At 40.0% G+C, this 22033-nt stretch overlaps 1 long non-coding RNA gene across 1 annotated transcript; it reads left to right on the top strand.

Moving 5' to 3' along the window:
• The first annotated feature begins 815 nt into the window (after positions 1-815).
• LOC124263577 lies at positions 816-3058 on the top strand. Its single transcript, XR_006894891.1, has 3 exons — positions 816-908; positions 2316-2417; positions 2960-3058. It is a non-coding gene; the product is annotated as an uncharacterized LOC124263577 (long non-coding RNA).
• The last annotated feature ends 18975 nt before the right edge of the window (positions 3059-22033 follow it).

Raw genomic sequence — 22033 nt, forward strand, 5'->3', positions numbered from 1 at the left:
TGCATCGGATCCAGGGCATTGACAGAAAAGTCAAGTTTTCAGTACACAGTGTCTGAAATAATTACTTGTTGGCCTTATTACAATTCCACTTTGTTTAACGTTTCCACAAATGCCTTCAATGGGATTTTGAATTAGGATTGATGTTTAGGGGTGCACCATCGATTCCATCGACAACCAGAAATCGTGGCCAAGAATTAATATTGTGTAAGGATTTCTCATCAGAATATGTTGCAGCATCAGTATCACTGTGCCTTCTTTTAGTTTTAGACCTTGAACCAGTAGGTAGTTGGGTAGCCATAATGAAAAACACATTCAACATCCCTGCTCCCCACCCGCTATGGAGTGTCAACAACGACAAAACCAACAACAACAACGACAAAACCAACTACAAAACCAAGGTTACAAGGATGTTATACTCCAGCAAGAAGGACACAGTAAGCTGTAATGGTCAAACGGTGTAAAAGGTCAAGCTGGTTGGGTACTAGATGCCCAGGTAGCATGCCATCATCGGCCCGATGTCGGCTGATAGTCGGCACCGTCGGCTAAAATCGGCATCGTTGAACAGCGCTGGGCTGACAGCGGGCCAATGTAACCCAGATAACACATAACATTTTCCAAACATGTTCATAAAGTTTCAAACTGATTTAACAAAAATATTTTCGTCAAAACACAGTCACAATCGTAAAACAATTCTCTCAACTATTTAAAAGCATTAATTATTCATTTAATTATTAAAAGTTGTTCATGAAGAAAGAAATGTTACCGCGGGAAAGGACGTCGGAATGACGTCACACCGTCACGTCATATGATCGCACCCGCCATCTTAGTTGAAGTTTATTGAGGACGGTACAACAATGTCATTGTGCAGCAACAAATGGAACAGTATCATCGATCTGACCTCGGTTGCGGTAAGTTAACTTTACAGTCACTACACGGTTGTTGTTATGTTTATGTACATTTTGATATTTACTCGATCGTGCTACTCAGAAATCGCGATGTTTTGAGCAGCCGTACATGATCTGTTAGATTCGGTGTTGTTAGGCTTCCAACAGAAAGTATTATGTATGTTGTTGTGAAGGAGACCTAAGTGAGTTTGCACCATATTAATTTTATGTTGGATACAAAATTTTATTCAGCTATCAATGGCAAGCAGTATGTTCTTAACCAGAGTTCATGTCAGGTGGACATTTGTCGCTATTACGTTCGGTTTTCGATCTAGTAAGCGTATGCACAGCTCACAAGCCCGTGACACTTATGGACATTAATTTTGTTCCAGGTCATTTCTGAAATAAATATATTTGAATTTAACATTACACCTTACTATCAAATTTCTAAGCTATGAACTGTTCGCTCACTTCAGTCGGTGGGAAAAGTTGCATCAAACTTATAACACGACAATAGGGAATCAAATACTTTCTGGTCCACCTGACTGTGGGCTATTAGTTACTGTCATAGTCTAAGTATCCCGTTATTTAAAATGAATGTTCAGTCAGAAATGACCGAAGCATACTTGGTAAGTTACTGTAACACTGACAAAACTAAATGTTGATCATCCCCATGGTTTGTTGTGGTTTTGCTTGTCTAACATTCCCACGTTATTTTCAGTAAAATGCTAGGTCTGTATTATCAAAGTAAAGTGTTTACATTGTGTATTCTTCAATTTTCCCCAAACGAATCAGTTTATCATTTTCGGACATTTATATTTCTCTTCTAAACGAGAGCCAGAAATAAATATGTTTCCCGCGCTATAACGGGGCGTTGGCGATGACCGGTCCTCGGCAATGTTCATTCGGTTTTCGATCACCATGGTTTTTTCATGATACAGTATTAATTATTCAAATTTACTTAGTCTTTGTTCAGGATATGTAGACCAAATAAATTTATAATCGTTTACTTGGTTCACCGAAACATTTTGCCAATGAGAAAAAAAATATAGTGATCGAAAACTGAACGAATCTGGTTACAATGCTCGCAACGAAATCATACTGCAGCAGTAACTGTCCCGCGTGTAAGACGTGAATCATGTAGCTAGTTACAATAGCTATTTAATATATCAATTCAAGTTTGTATTCCAGGTTAGAATGTATAGAAGCGCTGTCCAGTAATCCATGTCTGTTGTAAAGGGGCAGAGTTATTTCCAACCAATCTTTATACACGTTGGTGTTAAATCTACACACGTTGACCCCCAAAAACTTTAAGCTATAATTATTACACAATATATTTCAGCATCGGACTAACTAGATTTATATATGCTTGGGGAATCTAGTTCAAGTTGTAACTTGTTATAATGTGGAACATTGTTATTTTTGTTGCAGCAAGGGCGAATATGAGACACAAGAATTCCGGCAGATGCAAACAGAAGTGATGGATTTATTGAGGATTACATCAAAAAATCCAGGAGCTGTGAATCAGTAAACGTAAGTGCATCTGTTAAATATCATTGTCTATATACTTGTTGGTGACGTTTTGGCTTTTTATTGCAAAAAATGGATTTGTACCTGCCCTCAGCCTCTGACCAACAAGAGTGGTGGGGTAGTGGTTGCTATGCAGTGTGATTTGATAATATTATATATATATATTCAAGGATTTCCATTATTTTCCATTGTGTGCTGGTGTCCATCAAACACTTGCATATACATATTATGTGCTGGAAGACTTCATTAACTGATTATTGTCTCTTGATTTGACTTAATACACATACTATACATTGTTTAATATAGAACAAGTTTTATGGATAACATCTTCTTTATTTCGTGAGTGCGACGTTTCGATACAGATTCTTGTACCGTTGTAAAGCAAGAGTCACTGACTCTTGCTTGACAACGGTACAAGAATCTGTATCGAAACGTCGCACTCACGAAATAAAGAAGTTGTTATTCATAAAACTTGTTCTATATTGTACGTCTCAACTTCTAAAATGACACTCAAACAAGTTATACATTTGTTTTCTATATTTCAGAAAAAATGGATAAAGTCGAAACCAAAGAAGAAGCTTCTGAAATAATCTCGAAAAGTGTACGCGTTTTCTGAAAGAAATTAATAAAGAGTGTTGATTACATGTCTGCCATTCTGTTTTTTATGTTCCTTGTTAAGAGTAACAATGTCTATTTTCTATAGACATGTAACCTTATTGTTAACGGTTAGTGTTTTACTGAAAAGTTAAATCCATATCTTGACAGAAAATGTTATTACAACGTTTCCTGAACCATAAACATTCTCATGGATAAAGGTTTTCAGAAGCCTTTTTGGTGGTTACTGAATTTTATAACCAAACGTTCATAGAACACACTGTTTCTGGAACCATACAAATTCATATGAATAAATTGTTTTAAAAACATGATATGTTTAGGGGATGTTTCTTCACATTTATATATATGTTTTGATACACATTTAAGATAGTATTCATTTATGAATTGTGGTACGTGCTATCAAATATGTATTCACCGTTGAGAAGTGAAGTGAGCAACTAAACTAACGGGTAAAAAGAAAACGATGATAAATCGAAATCACTGATATTACAAAACGACAAACCACCATTGTGTAAAAGGAAAGTGAATTTTAAAAACAGGTGTATGGGCATGTGTATGCACACATGTGTATGCACATGCATGTTGCCCATACACCTGTTATCAAAATTGACTTTCCTTTTACACAATGGTGGTTTGTCGTTTTGTAATGTCAGTTTTTCGACTTGGTATGTTTCTTTTGCCCGTTAGTTTAATATTGCAGTGCCTATAAAATGACGACGTTGGGCCGATGCAGTGCCAGTAAAGTATGCCGACGTTGAGCCGACGTCGGGCCGGTGCAGGGCCGATACAGGGCCATTGAAGTTTGCCAACGTTGGGCCGACGTCTATACGATGAGCAAAACTTCATCGGCCCGATGAAGTTTGCCGACGTCGGGCCGATATTGCACATGACGTCGGGCCGATGTCAGGCCGATGATGGCATGCTACCTGGGTGGTTACCTGATGACAAATAGAACCAGGAGGTCATCAATGCCAGATTAGCCCATTAGCCACCGTTTTCTGGCATATATTCCAAACTTGTTGGTTTTAATACTAATCACGTGAAATATCTGTATATAAAGTTCAGCTCAAGCGCTCAAGCCAACACTGCACGCAAGCACACCTATCATTATCTATTTATTAGACAAAAATATTATCTGATTTTCCATCCTGAAATGCGATCCGGATTTCAGCGTGTGAAGTTCAACTTTGTTGCTTGCACAATTCATAAGCAGAGATAAGTGTTATCCTGCTCAACAGTGTGACGATATTAATTATTTAAACAGGACTTCCTCAAAAGAACTTGAAGATTTTCACTGTATTTAAAGCGTATCTCTGGTATGAAGTTCTGTTACAAAAACACACGCTCGCACGCACGCACGCACGCACGCACGCGAACACACAGAATGTATTTGGGCTAGTTTCATGCAAATACTGTATGGATAGATGTTTCTGATGGTACACTGATGTCTCCGTGTTTCATAATACGCTGAGTAGCATTTTTCATTGTGTGTCAACTACAAAACAAATTTTTCGTTTGGGACAGACCTGCTGTGTTGGAAGCAAATGTATTTCTTAAACGTTTCTTTTTACTTGTACGCAGCGGAATAGCTGCACGTCGTAATTGAATATTAACAACTGCATTTTCTGGTTCCTCGATCACTTCATCGATCATGTGGCAGCGTTTGGACAAGACAAGATTTCCTTTGGTCATACGAACATGTATATTTCATTTTACGTCTTTGTTGTCTTCAAGTCCTGGAGTTTAGAGTGACAGGCATATGTCTCAAACAAACAAAGAAACAGGGCGCCTCAGAATGATTTGTTTCTAGTAAATTTGTTTCAGATACGTAATAAGTTTGTTGAAGGACAAACCATTGCGTTCCATCGGTAGGTCAACCGGAATTACTTGTCAGAATGAATTTTGTTTGTTCTTGAATAAAGTGAGTGAGTGAGTGTGTATTGTTTTACGCCGCTTTAAGCAATATTCCAGCAATAGCACGGCGATTTCACACATTGTACCCGTGTGGTCTTGAATACAGCGTAGGCTCGAGTCGAATGTTTGTACTTCTGACAAGCCAGTCCCTTTAGCTGGAATATTGCTGAGAGTGACGACAACCAAGTGATGAGTCACTGATATTTAAATGGCTGAGATACGTTTTGTTGAAGAACAAACAGATTGGTCACATGTGTGGGTCAACCAGAAGTATTTGACAGAATGAACATTTAGTTCTTGATCTGGAATAAAGCGGAGGGTCCAGTCGAACTTTCTGAGGCAATAGGTACATGGCAGCTGTTCAGTACTTCCGTCATCTCCATAGCTTCAAACCATCTGATTCCTTGTAACATTGTAAGAGATAACAATCAAGACGTTGGAATGGTAAAGGGGCGTTTTAAAGCCAAACACGTACGCCAGAACTGCCAGATACCAAAAGAGGTATAATAATAATAATAATAATAAGGATACTGATATTCCGCAATACTCCATACCACAAAGGGGCATGTTTAAAGCGCGCACAAATGTTTAAAAACAAACACTTCAAAAAGTCATATGAATCAGTATTGTAGTAAATATGAGCTTGGAGAGAGTTACTGTTTATATCGACTGAAAAGGTGTGTTTTGAGGTTACGCTTGAACACTTGAAGGGATGGAGCTGTACGTAATTTAAGTGGAAGTGAGTTCCATAGTGCGGTTGCAACTGAAGCAAAGGTATGCAGTTAATGGCCTTGATGTTTTATCCGAAACGATCTGACTATAAGAACACTTTACGTCAAGAACACTGGAAAAATTAGAATTTTGAATCTCATCAGGGCCTCATGAGGAGTCATTAAAGGGGAACGTTCGTCAAGCAACTGGTCATTTAAATTTCTGTGATCTAAACAAAATCTTAAGTTCTTATCAACGTTCTTAACCAAAACAATTGGCGAAATGACAGTTAATGAACTAGGTTCCATTATAGCTTCATCAACCATTGATTGAGTTTGTTCATCCACAATCTTAGCTACACGAGGACCAAACCGCTTTATGGCCATTCACCTTGCCTAAAGCTGTAAACAGTGTCTCTTTGTATTCTCTGAGCAATGCTACCACCGTTTCCCGGTGTAAATCCTATGTTAGTCCTATGTTAAACTCAGGATCGCTTAACTCCCACTGTTTTGAAGCTGAAGGTGTATTTGAACACACAGATTCCTTACATTTCAAGAGTAACATCGTACAACTTCTTACTCACAAGTAACCCGTCTTGGTTTCAAAATTGTCATTACGTTCATGCATCATCTGTTCACCATCACCCAGGTTCCGACTAACAGACACCCGCAACACTTTCTGACACCTTGGTGGCATAACGACAGATTCAGTCAAATGTGCAGTTGCAACCCTGTCACCCGACTCGATTAAGTTACGCAATTTGACTTCATTATTTGTAGGTACCAGGACCCGTGAAGGTCCGGGTTAGAATGAACCTTCAGTAAGCCATGCTTGTCGTAAGAGGCGACTAACGGGATCGGATGGTCAGGCTCGCTGACTTGGTTGACACATGGCATCGGTTCCCAATTGCGCAGATCGATGCTCATGATGTTGATCACTGGATTGTCTGGTCCAGACTCGGTTATTTACAGACCGCCGCCATATAGCTGGAATATTGCTTAATGCGGCGTAAAACTTAACTCACTCGCTCACTCCAATAATAAAATGAATAAAAATAAATAAATAAATGTAGACAATCCATTGAAACAATGGCTTACATAATAAACACAACTAAAAATATCTGAAATAAATTTCGTTATAGTACGTTTTTGTATGTTTTAAAGAGAGCTTTCTTTCATGGCTTTGAATAACTTCAAGCCGCCATTTTGCAAACCCACTACACAGACAATTCTTTAGTCTTTGAAATGCTGAAGCGCAAGTGAGAGATAATTTGGTTTCGAACTATGCAAAATTGAACCGTGATTTCCGTGTACACCATTTCGTGTATAAAGTAATTAGTCAATAACTAGTGGCGGGGGAATGACAGATTATCTTTCCCGAGTTATATTAATTACGTCAGTTTCGAGCCTTGGCTGTTCGCTAAATGGAAAACGGCATTCTCTATAAGGAAACCCGCGATGTGGGGAATCCCCATATCCCTACGCGTTAATTGGCTGTTTTATTTTTCAAAACGGCAAATCAACGTTCACCAAAAGGTGTAACTTAAAGGAAAAATACTACCCTGTGTCCTCCTTCCCATATGGGTAATAATATCATGTAATGTTGTATGATCCAACGTCAAGTGCGTCCGTTAGGTTTAAGTCACTCATATCTCAAAGACTAGTCATATTCGTCAAGTCTGCAAAAGTATCGACCTACAGCTGTCCCCACGAGGGCCCAAAGGTATTTAGGGTGGACGTGTGTGTTCTGAAAAAAAAGTTTCCTCCTCGGAATACAATGAAATTAAAATCTTCAAGTCGTTTTGAGACAGTATTTATAAGTTACTAAACTAAAGATAATGGTCACGCCGTTGAGCAGGATGAGAATTATCTCTGCCTGTGAAATGCGTCAGTATCACAGTTGATTTTCCCACGTTGAAAAATCAGGTTCACATTTTGTCGACTGGCGACGAACATAAGATGCAAATGTCAGAAAGACCACAATTATAATCTCATAAAACGTTTCATGGAACATCTGATGTCATCCCTGATTTTCAGTATTCCATTCGAGCAATTGTTAGAGATATTTTTCCTTCTGGGCTTCGTGCAATCTGTTTCGTCGGATACTCGAGGCCCATTATATTCTCATATAATGAGTATGGTTCTGTTTTGCCCACATTATGCATTCAAATTTTGCCAGGTTTTACGATGTTGAGAGAATAGCAAAACATACATTAGTTTTGATGATTGTTTCTACTGCCACGACATTACTCCTTGACATTAATATGTATTTATATTGACATCTGAATGATATAGGCCACTTTAACGGTTTTTGTCTAGCTGATGTACGAACTTCACAGACAATGCTGGTCTTCTTATGAGTGGGTGAATGAGTGAACTACGCCTCTTACGACAAACCAATTCTAATCCACATCTTCACCTTGAGTGAGTGAGTGAGTGAGTGAGTTTGGTTTTACGCGGCACTCACCAATATTCCAGCTATATGGCGGCGGTCAGTAAATAATCGAGTGTTGACCACGCTATCCAGTGATCAACAACATGAGCATCGATCTACGCAATTGGGATACGATGACATGTGTCAACCAAGTCAGCGAGCCTGACCACCCGATCCCGTTAGCCGCCTCTTACGACAAGCATTGGTTACTGAAGATCAATTCTAACCCGGATCTTCATCGGTGTGTAAGTGGGTGGGTGTTTACGAATTGCACCGGCCTGGCTATACGCTAATTAGTTACACAAGTTGGTTTCATGTCTGTGGAATAAAGCCTCCTTTGACTGCCTTCCTCTATGAATCTTTCTCCAGCGATGGCATTTTCAACGGATCTGAGTAGACAAATGTTGTGGTTTTATAACTACCTAACTGGAGTTGAGACAGACACGTAGCTTATCATAGAGATCGACGGGTTACATTATTCCGTTTCTTCGTGGACATTCTAATAAATGTATGTGACAAACGTAGCTCAAACATAAAATGCACCATGACACACTTCGAAGAGTCACTTTCCTTTGGCACGAACACTGGTTTCTAACGAGCATGATACTGTGCTTTGAACAAGGTTTATATAATAAATCGGATGCAGTAATTCCTAGAAGTCACGGGATAACTGTAATGGATGACTGAAACATTGGAAACTACACATTGAGTGTCTGCTTCCAGTTCCTACGTATGTAATTGCAGACTCTGTTACAGGTAATGCCTGGGCACATTTAGAAGATTAATGGATAACGACAAAAAGACAAAGTCATCAATATCCCCCGGAATGGCAAAATACTCTTCATGAATATGTCAATTAGTTTTGGCAGTACGTGAGTGAGTTTAGTTTTATGCCACACTCAGCAATACTCCAGCTATATGGCAGCGGTCTATAAATAATAGATTCTGGACCAGACAATCCAGTGATCAACAGCATGAGCATTGATCTACACAACTGGGATACAATGATATGTGTCACCCAAGTCAGTGACTACATTGCAAAGTGGAAGGGGAGTATTGAAAGGTTTTAAAGTCCTGTTCCGGAAAAGAGTACTACCACCAATTTCAGTTTAACTTGTTGCCATGGAAACGCAAAAAAAACACCATTTATTCAGAAATGCAAAACTACCAAAAGGCACCAGCTCACCACCAGACCTATCTGTGTGCTAAGTTTGGTGATGAAATATTGAATGGTTTTTAAGTTCTGCTCCGGAATAGAGCACTACCACCAATTGCAGTCGAAGTCAAACTTGTTCCATGGAAAAGCAAAAAATATTTTATTCAGGATCCAAAACTACCAAAAGGCACCACGACACCACCATACCTATCTGTCTGCCAAGTCTGGTGAAGAAATATGGAACGTTTTCAAAGTTCTGTTCCGGAAAAGACAAATGTGCACGGACGCACGGATTTTAATACCCCGCAAAACGCGTTGCGTGGGATAAAAAGGACTTACATGTCTTCTTTTGGACAAAATTAAACCAAGGGTAGCATTATCTAAAATAATTCGTTTTTTAATCATGATGAGTTCAAATTAGTGGAAACTATTCTTTTCACAGAAATTCGTTACGAGGTACTGAGTGGGGAAAGGGAAGGGATACAGGGGCGGCGTGCGTTAGTCCATATCAGATTCCTTAGTTAAAATGCCTGTCATACTAATGAAGCCAAATTTCCCACAAGCAGATGTCATGTCAAAGGAACTGATGGAATCGATCTTATTTGTACTTCAACAAACTTATCTCAGTCATTTGAATACTTGTGTCTTATCAAAATATAAATTAAACTAGGAACAAATCGTTGTCAGGTGCGCATCTACTTTTGTTTGAGACAAATGTCTGTCACTCAAAACTTCAGAATATTCCAACACACAAACCCAAAAGGAGATCCGAACGAACACAGTCAAACACACAAACCCAACAGGAGATCCTAACGAACACAGTCAAACGCACATACCCAAATATAAAACGTCAGTGCAAATTAAACAATTCTGTGTGTTTTTTCTCAAAACAAGTTCCATCAGGTGTAAAGGGAAACATAACTGAGATGTTATTTGAATGGACAAATAAAATATCTGTGATGTGTTGAGCAAAAGACCAAGGGATCGATGATCGATTAACCAGAGTATACAGATGTCAATATTCAACTACGACTGGAGCAGTGACGTGTAGCGATACCGCTGCGTACAACTGAAGAGAAACGTTTTGGAAATACATTTGCAGTTGACTCAGCAAAGGCAAAATGCTTCTGAGCCTATAATGAAACTTGTTGACATCAGTCCACCAGGAGAAACATCGAGCCAGTCCTTATAAATACGTAACGGTGCAAACGAATTGACAGTTTTCACTATCCAAACAAAATGTATTAGCTTCAAACTGGGGAAAATATATTCTGATCGGAACTGTACATCATATTTAACATTTATAACAACTGAGCATCATCAGTGCAGTGCTCGCTTGCAAAGAAATGACAGCAATGCAGCCCACTGTGCTCTGTTATTGTCTGCTGTTTCTGTTTCTGCTGGTTGCTGCAGTGGACGGAACGGGCATACAGGCGTGGACGTTTAAGAAGAACCAGAAGGCAAGCAACTTTAGCCTATCTGTGTTACATGAAAATCCAGGGATTTCTCGTATCCAGTGTATTGTAGAATGCAGTCAAACAAAAGGATGTTTCACCCTTGAGTACAAGCGGTCAGGATCAACCTGCACAAAATATCGCCTCTTCAGGAACGAGGATGGCAAAGCAGCGCCTCCTAGTAGTGCCCCTGATGCTCACTCCTTCACCATGAATGGTAAGTAAAGCCAGGAACCTAAACTTGTACAGCCATCAAACAACAGGGAAATACTTTCAAATATGATGGTGATTGTAGGACTGTTCTTTAGAATATTCTCAACAGAGTTTGAAATAGAAGTTCTTAAAACACACTATTGTGATTTGTTTCGGGGCTTTGCACAGGTATTTGTGTTGATTATGAATATTTGCTTATTCGTGTGTATGCAAAGGATTGATATGCGTTTTTCTTGTGGTTGTGCTGTGGTCAGCTCGGTATCAGAGATATTTGAGGCATCTATTTTAAAGGTAATTACCATAAATCATCACTTGTTGAAACTCCGTAAAACAAATGTAATAATTGATTCCATGCAATTGATCATACAGACAGTTTCATTTAGTTAGAAAGCGTAATTGAAAATTGTTGTGTGCAATATTGCTACAAGCTATACACACCTCAATATCAGAGAATGATTTGAATTCAGTTGTGCAGGCATTCTTGACAAAATAAACCCAGATTCCATCAGGGGTAAATGGCAAAATAGACCATTAAAAGTATTCTTTCAAAGGAAAGAAATAACATGAATGTAGTATTGGAGACATTTCTGACAAAATTGATAATGACCAATGCCATGAAGCGTACCAGTTAAACAATAAAACGCCTTAGATACTCTCATCAATAAATTTTTAACCAACAACCCATTGCACCAAATGTACTATGTTTACGAATCAGTGCAAACTGACTGACTGACTGAGTTTTGGTTTTACGCCGCTTTTAGCAATATGCCAGCAACATCACGGCGGGGGACACGAGAAATGGGCTTCACACATTGTGCCCATGTGGGGATTCGAACCCAGGTCTTCGGTGTGACAAGCCAACGCTTTAACCATTAGGCTACCCCACCGCCCCAATCAATGCAATCAACTATAAAGGAATTACAATGGCTTACAAAATACAGTGATAGTCTCAGCTCAATATCATTACAGATACAATTGCATCTTAACTTGCCTCACACATAAATGTTGTTTTCTGATTGGCTGAGCGCTCTGCTATTAGTTTCAATGTACCCCGCTTACAAGCGAGTAACATTTTCTAAGTACCCCGCTGGGAATGCCGAACTCATTTGGTACTTAGTAGCAGTGTGCAAACTAGTTTCCAAATTTTGCTAGCCATTCGGGCTAGCTATGCCTGAAAGTTACTAGCCCATAAAATAATTCACATGCCCGGAATTTGAATGTAGACATGGGTTTCATCATTAAGCTGCTGATATGATGAACATTTTTATTAGGCCATAATATTGCATGAAAGTGTATCATAACTTAACAAGTCTGAGAGTGATATATTTACAAACTGACCCCATGAAAAGCCACCAGCCATTCGGGCAAGTGACTGTGGAGATTTACAGTCCAGACTAGATTTTCACTAGCCACTGGCTAGCGGGCCAGTGGCTATTTCGAACACTGCTTCGTAGTGGTGATGCTTTATCTCGAATAACATTGAATCACGCAATGAAGGGAGATAACTCTAAATTTGTTTTTCTTGTCGTCTGGTATTCCATACTATGATCTGATACCCGTGCTTCAAACAGTTCAAAATTACCATTGGAGTGTTCGGTAAGACAAGTACGTTGTTCACTGGTCCTTCGGGGCCCATGGGTTGAAGTACCCTCGATGTAACATCGAAGGTACATCAGCCCATGTCCCCCTCTTATAATAGCATATTCTTGAAATGATACTCGCAATAAAACGGGGGAAAACAAACCCTTCGGGAAGTATGTGCAACATAATGTTCTGACAATGCGTATGCCGATCTGTCCGTTGGTGGACATTACGCAGTGACAGCAATGTAAGTGATGTAATAATACCAAGTGAGTGAGTGAGTGAGTTTAGTTTTACGCCGCCGCCGTTTTACTCACCAATATTCCAGCTATATGGTTGCGGTCCGTAAATAATCGAGTCTCAACGAGACAATCCAGTGAAGTGTTTTCAAAACTGTACAAATATTAATTTTGGGTGGAAGACTTGACTGAAGATGACAATGAAGACACCCTATCTGAGAGTGAAGAACCTGGACAGGAGGATGAGGAGTGAGTGAGTGAGTGAGTGAGTTTAGTTTTACGTCCCACTCACCAATGTTCCAGCTATACGGCAGCGGTCTGTAAATAATCGAGTCTGGACCAGACAATCCAGTGATCAACAGCATGAGTATCAATCTACGCAATTGGGATACGATGGCATGTGTCAACCAAGTCCGCGAGCCTGACCACCCGATCCCGTTAGTCATCTCTTACCACACGTTATGCCAGAAGACATTCTGGCCTCAAGTCACATACGTAGCGTCTTCAGTGGTTCCCAACAGGTCAGATGGAGACGCGCCAGGTGGAGTACCGTTTTTTCTCAGATGAGTTGTGTTTTCTCCTTTACGTGCTACTGACGACATGGGGAGAGTTATACGTGGAACAATTCGATCGTTTTGGTGGTGTAAGTGTAATGGTATGAGCAGGAATCCCTTGTGTTTGTGGGATGGTGAGGTAGTCTAATGGTGAAAGCGTTCGTTCATCACGTCGAAGGCTGGGATTCGATTTCCCACATGGGCACAATGTGTGAATCCCATTTCTGGTGTTCTCCGCTGTGATATTGCTGGAATATTGCTAAAGGCGTAAAATCAAACTAACTCACTCACTTGTGTTTGTGACAGGTGACATCAGACACCGAGTCTGAACCTGCAACACCACACAATTTTGCACGTGAACGTCAACGGTGGACTAACAACGCGAGACCAAATGTTGGATGGATTTCTCAGGTGTTACAACAGCAACAACGTCCAAACATTATCTTGGCTTGACCATTCGACGGATTTGTCAATCAATCTTTATTTTATACTGAAAGGCCACAGGCCTGTAGAACAATAATTATTCATGTGTGGGTTGTAGTACATTCTTTCTGAGAATAAAAGCTTTGTGAATATAAACCGAGAGAAACAAATATAGGATCACAGGAAAATCCAAGCATTCCTTTAATAGTTTCCAGTTTTCATTACCACAGCGCTATTCAAAGCTGGTGTTGAAAATTGGAAAATATTACAAGAACGCTAGAATTTTCCTGTGATCCTTCATTTGTTTCTCTCAGTATATATGGACAAACTTTCTAAATGTATTTTACTGGAATAATTCATCAATGATATAAACTTATGAGTTTCAGGGTGTACATAATAATATTTCATCATATATGTATTTCTTAACGATATGTATGCTGGGCAAACACATAAAAAAATAGATTCATCTTCGACATCATTCAAGTTGCACATTCCACAGGTTCTGTTTTCCTTCTTACTTCCTTGGTATCTCCCGTTTTCAATATATAAATCATGTGCAGAGCAGCAGAATCTCGCCAATGAAGATTTTTATTATGATATTTCCTTATGGTCAAAAGTGAAAGATATGTATGTTCTGTATATATAGAATCTTTTATCATTTTGTAGTAAATGCATTTATTAGATAATGAGAGACTACTTGACCAATTTTGAAAGAATATAAACTGAACGCCAAAAGAAATGTTACACCTCTGAACATTAGAATATACTAAAATGTTATATGGATAGAAGACTTTGGTTTGGTATGGTTTAACAACCAATCATGTAACTCTATTGAGTCAAACATCAGACTGAGGAATTCATTGATAATAAGGATATCGACATGTTTGTTTAGGTGGGGTCCATTGTCCTATTTTCAGGCATGTAAAAATTCAAATCAAAAGTGTAAAAAACAGTTAAAAATGGGTCCAAATGATATTGTTTATGATGATAATGCATGCACATTCACAAAGAGTGATAAAGTTGGGTTTTGGATATAAAAGAATGGTTGTTTACTGTAAAAAGGGACCCAATGCTGAAATTGGATTTTTGTCTCTTTAAAACACATTCCAACCACTTGAAGTTTAATTTTTGGATCATCATGACTTTCGACTGGTTTAGGAAGAGTCGTCAAACGAGAAAAGACTAATTTTTTCCCTTAGATACTGTAAAATTTTGCCTTTTTCTGTCCTTGTATAACGAAGCATAACGTACCCATTGTAACTTCACCTTGCATGAAATGCACGTGAAAACTGTTGGAAACGGGTATATAAGGCCCCTGGATTTATCATTTCACACCATACATTCCCTACAATGCCGAGATTAATAGCAGAAGAGCGGGAGAGGGCCATTGGAATGCTGCAGACTGGGTCCAAAGATGTTGACACCGTTCTGCTGTAGGAAGTCCCGTGTAGCTCTGGCAGTATGGGCCCGGGCGTTATCATGCTGGAAAATGTTGTTCCGGTGACGTGCAAAATGTGGTATAACGTGGGGTCTGAGAGCTTGGTCGGCGTACTGAATCAGTACTAATTGGTCTTCCGTGTGTTCCCACTGTCTAGCGTACTGTTTCAGATGCCTGCATGAAGGGATTCTGTACATGCTGTCGCACAACATGGCGGCCTTTGGTTGTGTGGTCTTGTCGTTTTGTGGTCACTCTTGGTCTGCCAGTACGGGGGCGATCATTTGTGGTGTTGGTGGCCCGGAAACGTTGCTGCAGCCAGTAGATGGTCCGAACGTTGACCTGGAAGTGATTGGCAATGTCTTGTGCAGTGTGGCCAGCTTCAAGTCTTCCTAGCGCCTAGTTCCTTTGAGCTGTCGTGAGTCGCGGCATCCTGCTGTCGTTGTAATGTGAATGTTTCAACCAGGTTTGGGGGGTGCATTTTATAGGGCTGGTCTTTGTGAACAGCACATGCAGCATGGGTTGCATGAAAAACATGGAGAACACTGTACCATCTCCGAGATCAGGTTGCGTTTTTGAGACCTTTTCCTGGGTTCAATTCTGAGTTTTGGAAAGAATGTTTTTGCTCAGGTAAAGTTGGAGATGTTGTCAAAAATATACAATCAAAACATGAAATGAGTTTACAGTTATCCGTTTCTGCGAAAGAAAATTCCAAACTGACATTTCTTTTGCTGTAATTGGATACCGTTTGAATAGTTTTCAGGATTTCTAATTCATTGATAAAGAATGTAAACAGATAAGTGCTAAATATACAATTTAATATATGGATTTGTCACACCATGTCACGTTTCCTTTTGGTAAAAAGTATCTACAGGAAGTAAGTATGGCAATAACAACGGTGACAATGATGGCACTGGTGGGTTACAATGATGAGATGCAAGCTAGATAAATGAACGGCACAGATTATCAATCGTTCCTTAACTATGTCACCAACAACCTCGCCCCACTTTATCAATGGCAAGTCCACGCCGACACAAGGGGAATAAATAAACCATCTTCCAATGCCTAACCCCATAGGCAGTCCACCAAAAACAGAGGAACAACCCGAAGTTCAAGTGGCATGGTACTATATAAACTCCACAGTCAGCATCCTGCACGACAGGTCGCTATCAGTCAGAACAGGACTTTGTGGTGGTGTGTGGTCCTGTGCGTAGAGCTCAGGTCACGCATCAGTTGAAGTTAAGCAACGTCGAGATCAGACAGTCCTTGGATGGGTGACCGTGTTTGGCAACTTGACTCCAGAGAGTTTCTTGGACTTAAGTCCTGCCCCACAATGAAGCACATGTGATACATGTGGTCTCACCTTAGGCAAGTGAGTTTGTTCAAAATTGCAGAAAATGTGTACCCAGTTGGATAAAGTCATGTGGCTATAACCTTCTAGCGCCTAACAGGCAGCTTGGGTTATCTGGGGTAATAATAATCAGATTCTGATTACAGCGTCCAGTGAGCTACTAGTCAGATGTATACTACGCTCTATAAATGGATGTTTTACAGATTAAGATGAAAATGCAGCAGAGAGGGTTCGGGTGATCCTGGCACAGTCAGGCTGGTAATGCTCATCATCATCTCAGGGCCCTTGTCCCCTCTCCACACAGCCCAGACAGTGAATAGGACTTCTCCCAGGAAACGCTGCCTAGTCGAACACACCAAGAACTACCCGGAGAATATGTAGACTCCCCAACACTGCAGCCTTCTGCGTTACCCAGAGTGTCAGAAGGGCTGTACTACCGGTGGTGGAGAACCTGGTCACTCTCCTGATCTGCGCCTAGAGATCATGGGGTACCAAACCAAGGGCACCGAGAACAATGGGGAGTCTGATGACAGTGTACTTGGGATGCTAGCGAGACATTTCAAAGGCGAGGTCCGCATATTTATCATGCTTTTCCTGAATGTTGCCAATTACGTTGCTGTCAAAAGGGACAGAAAATTCAATGATACAAATAAATTCATTAGCTTTATCAAAAAGGACAAGATCATGTTTGTTGGCTGGAATTCTTCTGACGCTGTATATGGGCCTATTCCAGAGAAGTTTGAAAGCATCATTTTCCATGACGCCCTGGGCATGTTCAGGGTCGTACCATGGATGGACCTCGGAGTCAAAGCCACAGGCATTGCGGAGACGGTAATAAAAGCAGCGAGCCATGCCATCATGCTCTTTGTGCCAAGGAAGGGCATCCACTGACAAGGTGTTGGACAGTCTCTGTGAATTCATTACAAAGTCGACATTTAATATTGATATTTTCTTAAATAATCACATTTTGGCGGTTGCGAGTGGGAAGTGACTGATTTTGAGCAGCAAAAAGAAAGCCCTCCGTTTCACATTTAAGACCAGCCGCCTTCATCCAGGCGAAGGAGTCGGTTGGATTGCTATTCTGTTCCACACACTGCATGTACACACGATGCAATGGTTTCTTAGAAAGCTTCTCCACATATGACCGACTCTGGGCAGACTTGGTGAGGGTGAGCCTTTCACTCGGCCTGAAGTTTTTCTTGAATCTGGACATTCTGGAGCTTGTCTCGAACTTGCATTCCAAGATAGGTGTAGGCCTGATCTTCCACAAGATGCTCAATAACTCCTCCCCCCTGTAACTTGACCGATCCATCATTAACTACCTTGCCACGTTTCAAATGAAGAGTATTACATTTGTCGAGTCCAAATGTCATGCCAATATCATTAGAAAAGGACTCGACAAGGAGATCCTGCTCTTTCAAATTGGTATGTCCTTTGGCAAGGAGCTCGATGTCATCCATATAAAGGAGATGAGTAAGAGGTGTTGGGGATCTGTGCCGAGGAGGTCCGGGAAGGTAACCTTCCCCTCTATTGAGCAGAAAGCTGAAAGGATTTACTGACAAACAAAAAAGAAAAGGACTAAAGGAGTCCCCCTGAAATATTCCACTTCTGATTGAATTGATTCCGAAGTCTGCACCTGCCCTTGCGAGTACATCTCAAGTTGAGTCGAACAGCAACTCATTAAAGACTTGAGTAAATCAAGTAGTCTCTCAGGGAGGTCAGTACAATGAAGAGACTTCAGAATCCATTCGTGAGTGACAGATTCGTATGCCTTTTTGTAGTCAATCCATCAGATGGAGAGGTTGCGTTGATATGCTTTAGCCACTTCCAAAATCATTGTTTGTACAAGAAGTTTATCCTTGCACCCCCAACATCCCCTTCTTGCCCCCTTCTGTTCTCTGTAAATTATATCATTGAAAGAGCAGCAAGATTACACGAGATTTGACAAACACCCTGTGAATATTTTGTATTGTGTATTCAAACATGTGATAGGGCGGAAGTTTTTGGGATCAGTCACGTCTCCTTTTTTGGGAAGAAGTATTGTGCGATCTTTGCAGAACGACGAGGACCATCACCTGTGTCCATGAAAGAATTGAAGCAGTGAAGTAATGGTGTTTGGACACAGGGGAACAGTTTCCAGTACCGGTTTCGAATGCCATCAGGCCCTGGAGCAGTATTAGACCTTTCTGATGACACTTTTCAGGCAATCTGGTGAGATGTAACAGACAAACTGCCCCGTTAAGTTCTCATGCATTGCGTTATCGTAATCACTAACCGATGGTGCTTCAAGGTTACAGTCGCCGGGTACAGACCACAACTGTTTCCAGAACCTTTCATTGGTATCCATGGGAGGCCGTTTATCATGCTCACCATCACCGTTTGTTTTTAGTTGCCTGTAGAAGTGCTTTTCATTATATTCTGTTTGATGAATTTATTTTTATTTTCCCATTTTATATATTTTTTTCAGTCCAAACCTTTATTTTGGCCTTTAGGAAATCGACAATTTGGAGAAATGTCTTTTTCTTTCATTGTTTTGTATTTCAGTTTTAATTTTCTCCAAACTGCCTTTTGTCGTTTTGACATTGGACTTCCTGATGCTCTTAACTTCAGGCACAGCTCTATCAAGGAAATGTATTTTCTAGTTTCCGTTAGTTTTACTTGAAATCGTTTTTTCTTTGGTGTATTGTTCTTAGTATTAGATGTTTTTTCTTTGGAAACTGTGTGAAGTTCCTCCAAGGTTCGAGCGGCAGCATAGACACAACAATTAACTTCATGCAATGAACAGTCCGCTGAAAGTTTCATAGAAATAATGTCATTTAATAAATTAATTTCATTTTTGGGAACAGATTCAGTTGTTTGTTTAATTGTCCTCCGTTTTTCAAAAGGTATATAAGATAAATCATCATAAATAGAATGAAACAAAATATACACAGGATTTTCGGAAAGATCTGCAACTGAGGAAGAGTTAGGGTCAGAAATTTCGGGGCCAATTGGCTCAACGTCGGAAGTGTTTGCATCAGAAAGAGGAAAGAGGTTGACGCGGAGATCCATTAGCAGTTTGGGGTCTGCTGCCACTTGAGCATTCTGCCCATGCAAAGGTTCAAAGAGAGAGATCAACTTTGGGATGACATTTCTCCAAACACCCTTCCCCTGGGGCAAGTCCCATTTCCAGTATGGTTTGTCACATAACCGGAGGAAGGCTGACTGGGCTGCGGAAGTGAAAGATAAAATTCTTCTTGTCCATTTGTAACCCAGTGAAAAAAACAGCTTCGGGGAGTAAAAATCTGATCCTGTGCCACTTGCAGTTCCCCAATCTGACAAAGCTCAAATCTGTCAGGGATAGACTGCAGGGGAGTTCTATTCAAACGAAGATGTTATTATACTCCGTCTCTCAATAAAATGCTATTTGATAAGGACAGGCTTTATTTATGAACATCTTCTTTTATTCAAGTTTCGATACAGAATCTTGTATTGTTTTGAAGAAGACAGACAGATAGATTATTTATTTCTTAAATCAATGACTGACATAAAATAGTACAGCATAATATACAGAAACAAATACATGAGCCACTCCATTTAGTGTTATGATAGAGTGTCTGTTACAACATGTACAAAAGAAATATAACTTCCTAAAATGCAATATGACATGAGAGGCATATTAGGAGCATAAAATATATAAGTAGGAATTGTACAAATTTTCCATCCGTTTGTCTAAAATAACTTTACATGTTTTGGCTCATAAAATGGCTATCATAGTGCAAGATAAAGAGAAACAAGCATTGTCACTAAGGTGACATAATCCCCCGAACAAATTATCAAATCAAACTTATAAAGTAATGAAAGTTTAAGATGAAGTTAAAGGTCAACAAAAACATGACCAGTCAACCTCTCTTGATATCTTGCTCTTTAGTTGTTCAAACACACACATATTTTCAAGACTGACTTTGACCTTGACATGAATGTCATAGTGTATGAAATAAGCAAAAATAGAAATTAAAGAAATTTCTTATTGAAAAACATTCAAGGGAAGTCTTTAAAGTCTATGAAGAAAATCCAGTGAAACGTTCTTGAAATATCTAGCTGACAATTCAGGTTAACAAGCTGAAATCTTCAAAGTGTGGACATGACCCTGAAAATTATGTGAAGGTCACCAAAATTGTGTCTAAATTGACTGAGCCCTGCGCCTTCCCTAGATGAAGCTTGGTGTCAAATATGAAGAAAATCCAGTGAATATTTTTTGCGATATCTTGCTGACTATCTTAACTTGCAATTTAACATGCTGAAATTTTCAAAGTGTCTCTGTGACCTTGAAAATTAAGTGAAGGTCACCAAAAGTGACTGGACCCTGCGCCTTCCCTAGATGAAGCTTTGTGTTGAATATGAAGAAAATCCAGTGAATGGTTCTTGAGATAGCTTAACATGCAGGTAAAACGTCCCCTTGTGACCGTAAAATGAAGGTCAAGGTCACCAAACCTGACTTGGACCTTTCTTATACTGCGATGAACCTAGGTACCAGAAATGAATCTAGTCAACAGTTCTTAAGATATTCCAATTCGTATGGACGGAACCTAATACTGTATCCCCTGCTTCGCGCTAAACGCGCGGCGGGGGATAATTACTTTTTGTGATATCACCCGCAGTATTAAACTCGGACCACACTTCATTACATCTCCGGTACAATCATAATAGTAGAAAAACAAACTCGTTCTGCAACAGGGAATAGTTAACATATCGCACAGATTCTGTCCTGATAGGAGCGACTCCACATCTAAAAACGGCTAACACTCTTCTGTGAGATATGGCCATAGGGGTATACTCCATTCCACCAAGAATCTTGTACGAATCAAGCATGCATGAAACAGGTGCATATACATATGTAATTAAGTGAGTGAGTGAGTTTAGTTTTACGCCACACTCAGCAAATTTCCAGCTATATGGTGGCGGTCTGTAAATAATCGACTCTGGACCAGACAATCCAGTGATCAACAGCATGAACATAGATCTGCACAACTGGGAACCGATGATATGTCAACTAAGCCAGCGAGCCTGACCACCCGATCCCGTTAGTCGCCTCTTACAAGCATGTAGTCAATGTAATCAACAAAAACATAATAAAGCAAATCAGTGATGTGATGACAAGGGTTTACATCTAGAAGCCAGTGGGATGTAGAGAGCAGGAGAACAAAAATTAAGGTTAATTGATGAGTTCATCATCGGATGGTGAGGGGATGAAATAACCTTGATCTCTATTGATCAGGGGTCAGTGTCGTTTGATGTGGATGGCTTCGGTTAATTGCGAGGGTACATGTGTCTATTTTGAAAAAGGCTATTTGTCCTGGAACTCCCGAAGCCAACAAGTTCAATAGCAAAGGACAGACTATGTCCATTTTCAGAGATGGAGAGATACTCGATGTAATAATGAAATAATACAGCAACGTGATTGTCAAGATTCAGGTAAAGCATGCTAAACCTGTGGACCTCGCCTTTGAAATGTCTCGCTTGCATTTCAAGTACACTGTGGCCAGGCTCCCCATTGTTCT

This window comes from Haliotis rubra, unplaced genomic scaffold (assembly GCF_003918875.1).
Source record: "Haliotis rubra isolate DU_JTF1 unplaced genomic scaffold, ASM391887v1 Scf89, whole genome shotgun sequence".
NCBI classification, from domain to species: domain Eukaryota; kingdom Metazoa; phylum Mollusca; class Gastropoda; order Lepetellida; family Haliotidae; genus Haliotis; species Haliotis rubra.